This window comes from Hemibagrus wyckioides, linkage group LG28 (genome assembly GCF_019097595.1).
Source record: "Hemibagrus wyckioides isolate EC202008001 linkage group LG28, SWU_Hwy_1.0, whole genome shotgun sequence".
In the NCBI taxonomy this organism is placed as follows: domain Eukaryota; kingdom Metazoa; phylum Chordata; class Actinopteri; order Siluriformes; family Bagridae; genus Hemibagrus; species Hemibagrus wyckioides.
The window spans coordinates 20,152,931-20,157,023 of NC_080737.1; the positions used below are offsets into that span (position 1 = coordinate 20,152,931).

General features: G+C 42.7%; 1 protein-coding gene across 6 annotated transcripts in view; it reads left to right on the top strand.

Moving 5' to 3' along the window:
* Positions 1-390: 390 nt before the first annotated feature.
* LOC131348186 (serine/threonine-protein kinase PAK 3) overlaps positions 391-4,093 on the top strand; it is a 47,081-nt gene continuing 43,378 nt past the window's right edge. For all 6 annotated transcript variants that reach the window (XM_058382890.1, XM_058382892.1, XM_058382893.1 and 3 more), the window contains exon 1: positions 391-581. The gene's annotated coding sequence lies outside the window, so the exon portion shown is untranslated. The remainder of the gene's footprint in view (positions 582-4,093) is intronic.

Here is a 4,093-nt window from a genome sequence, read left to right on the forward strand (position 1 = left end):
TTCTTTCTTTCTTTCTTCCTTCCTTCATTAATTCATTCCTATCTTTCTTTCTTTTTTCTTTCTTTTCTCCTTCCTTCATTTCTTCATTTCTTTCTTTCTTTCTTTCTTTCTTTCTTTCATTCATTCATTCCTTTCTTTCTTTCTTTCTTTCTTTCTTTCTTTCTTTCTTTCTTTCTTTCTTTCTTTCTTTCTTTCTTTCTTTCTTTCCTTCCTTCCTTCCTTCCTTCCTTCTTTCCTTCCTTGTGTGTAAACCAGCAGATCAACTCCAGCAGGCCTCCTCCCTCACTGCCCCTCCCCTCCAGCAGCTGCTCTCATTAGTATGCGTCCTCTCGGCCAGTAAGAGCGCAAGGAGCCTGTGACATCATGAGCTAGGGAACAGCAAGCAGCCAGTGGAGCAGGAGAGAGCCAGTGCAGCTTTAAGAGGTCAAGAACCGGTCTGATGAGAGAATGGAGCTGAGCTGTGTGTCATAGGAATACACACACACACACACACACACGGTGCGCACCGGGCCGAGGATGAGCGCACGACACACGCACAGGCACACACACACTCAGGCTGAGAACGTGAGGACATGTTTCGGGTAAGAAGCTGCTGTTTTTTTTCCTTCTGTTGGATGTGGATGAAGAAAGAGAGGGAGGGAGAGATGGAGAGACAGACAGGGGGAGAGATAGACAGAGAGAGATAAAGAGAGAGATAGAAAAAAGGAGGAGGTAAGAGGAGGAAGAGGGGGTTGCTTTATATTTATACCTTTTATTTGTCTCAGTTTTTGGCGTTGCTGAAGAGAAGAAAAGAAGAAGGGGTTTGGATGGAAGGGGCAGCTGTGTTGATGCATCGGCTTGTGTGTGTGTGTGTGTGTGTGTGTGTGTGTGTGTGTGTGTTAGTCACAGGGGAAGACAGAGCCGTGTGTTATCTTTCTCTCAGTACCACTGCTGCTGCCTCATCCAGCTACATAAAGGCCCTCTGTTGGTGGGGGAGAAACAGTGTGTGTGTGTGTGTGTGTGTGTGTGTGTGTTAGCGTTAGCCGTCATAGAATGGAAGCAGCTGCAGCGCCTACACAAAAAGAGGCACTGCTATTTTAGGGAACGTTGAGGTGTGTGTGTGTGTGTGTGTGTGTGTTTGACCAGGATGTTCTCTCCTGGTTATATGTATGAAGAAAAGGATAAATAGATGGATGGTCAGATGGATAGAGGGATGGGTGGATACACACACACACACGGATGAAAGGATGCTAACGGAGGAGAGATGGAGCTCTTTGTTAACCCGGTGCTCCTGCGTTTGGGCCTTTCACCGACCCGACTCCATTTTGATGATTGATTTTTTTCCCTGTGTCAAGTTAGCGCAAGCACCGGACAGCGCACACACACACACACACACACACACACACACACACACAGTCTCTAGGCTGTCTGCTATTGCTATTTTTCCATTTAAAGGTACTATGCTTTACATGATGAGAGAAAATCTTTAATGGTTCACTGCAGTATACTCCACATATAAATACAACACACACACACACACACACACACAGTAAGGTTGAGATGTTCTGACTGTGAAGGCCATAGCATGTGATTTACGTCATTTTCATCATCCATTGAACTCTCGTGTCCTGTGGATGGGGGCGGAGTCAACACCCTTGAGCCCTGTGGATGGGGGCGGAGTCATTATCAAAATAACATCAGATTTTCTTTTCCTCTACTCACCTGGCTGTATGTTACATACTGTAGTCTGGTTCATAAGTGTAATACTATGAACATATGTGGCCACTTTATTAGGAACACCTGTGCACATGCGCATTCATGCAGTTATCTCATCAGCCAATCATGCGTCAGCAACTCAGTGTATAAAATCATACAGAGCCTCAGCTAACATTCCCATATTAAACATCAAAATGGAGTGAATTCTCTGAGATCTCTGTGACAGGGCTAAAGACTGGACACTTTATCTGTTCTTTTTCCGATCAGCCCAGTGTGGGTGAGTGTGTGTCCACTGTAGCCTCAGGTTCCTTCTGGCTGAGGAGAGGAACATCATGTGGTCTTCTGCTGTTCCAGCTCAAGGTTTGATGTGCTCTGAGATGCTTTTCTCCTCAGCACAGCTGCACAGAGTGATTATATAAGTTACTGTAACTGTCCTGCCAGCTTGACCACCCTCCTCTGACCTCTCTCCTTAGCTGGGTGTTTGGTTTAAAACACCATTCTGTATAAAGTCTAGAGACTGTTGTGTGAAAACCCCAGCAGGAGATCAGGAGTTTCTAAAATACTCAAACCATCTCATCAGGTACTGTTTGATGTGAACACTGACCGAAGCTCTGGACCCGTAGCTGTAGGAGATTATACACAGTGCTGCTCTCACCTGATTGGCTGACTGGATAACTGCATCAATGAACAGTACAGGTGTTCCTAATAAAGTGGACATTGCATGTATATATTGTACTAACATGTGCTGTGTACTCTTATATACATGTTATTACACACACACTTTATTACTGTGAGTTATAAAGATATTTATTTTTATGTGTGTGAGTGTGTGTGTGAGTGTATGGCTATGCCACATATCACTCAAACACACACACAAACACACACACACACACACCATGCCTCTTCTAGGAAACAGAGTCGTGTGTGTGTGTGTGTTTAGACACACAATAGCACAGCAGTCTGTATGTGAGAAAATGAACACAGGCCCCCTGAAGAGTGTGTGTGTGTGTGCTACAGGTCTATAAGGATGGGGGGATGGAGGGATGAAAAGAGGAGTGAGTCTGCATTAATGTGACGTGGGAGCAGATGTTCTTACATCCATCTCCTCGTCTCTCCGTCCTTTCATATTCTGTTTCTCTGCGTTCGTCCGTCCTACTTTCTTATCTTTCGTTCCGTTCCTCTTCGTTATCTCTCTCAATCTGTTTCTCTCGCTTTCATTTGTTCTGCTTTAGCATGAACACGCTAATGTGCACCATGAGCCTGCTCAGCATAGCAAAGTAATGAGGTGTGTGTGTGTTTGTTAGCTAAAGGCAGTGTGTAGGTTTCTCTCAGAGTTAGCATAAGTAAAAGCTATATTTCTGTTCAAAAATTACCTTAAATGTTCAAAAAGGTAAACACAAAAGAAACAGTACTTAATAAAGATGCTAACATGGCTAAGTTACCAGCACAAAATGGTCATTTCTTTGCTACAAACAGCTAGCATTACAAAATAAAAGCATAAACCCACATACACTAGCTAAATGGCTAATTAGCAATTGGCATGTAAGGTAAATTAGGGGACAAAGTGATGCTAAACATGTTCATCTGTCTCCATTGTTTTGACAAAACCATTCTTTCAAAACATAAACAAAGATGCTAATGGGCCTAGCTAGCGGAGATCAATTAGCGTGGGTTGTACTGTTAGTAGTTCTGAGTCTTTTCGTAATAAAGTGTGTGTGTGTGTGTGTGTGTGTGACAGGCAGTGCAGTGAAAGCAGATGCTCCTGTGTGGTTTTAATTTCCACAGACGTTGTGTAGCAACTTGTGGGCTTCAGGTTGCTAAATTAAGCCAGGTGGATTATTGCTAGTCAGCCTTTGCTAGGTGATATAAACTTCTTTTATTGATCTACTCCACACTTAGCTAGAACACGTGAGAAAATGTTAGCATGTTGTTAAAATATCATTATACATATTCTTTGACAGCCTCACCTTGCTAGTTATGTGACGTGAAGTATGAAACTGAGGAGAAGGTCATGAGCACCGCACAGTTGCTGTAGCTAATGTGTTAAAAAATAAATAAAGTAAAGCTAGTAAAGGATCACATAGACAAGATTCAGAGACGCAGTTTTGATGTAAGGTTAGCTATGAGTTAGTGAGGCTAACCTGAGTTAGTGAGGCTAATCTATGAGTTAATTAGGCTAATCTATGAGTTAATTAGGCTAATCTATGAGTTAGTGAGGCTAATCTATGAGTTAATTAGGCTAATCTATGAGTTAGTGAGGCTAACCTGAGTTAGTGAGGCTAATCTATGAGTTAATTAGGCTAATCTATGAGTTAATTAGGCTAATCTATGAGTTAGTGAGGCTAACCTGAGTTAGTGAGGCTAATCTATGAGTTAATTAGGCTAATCTATGAGTTAA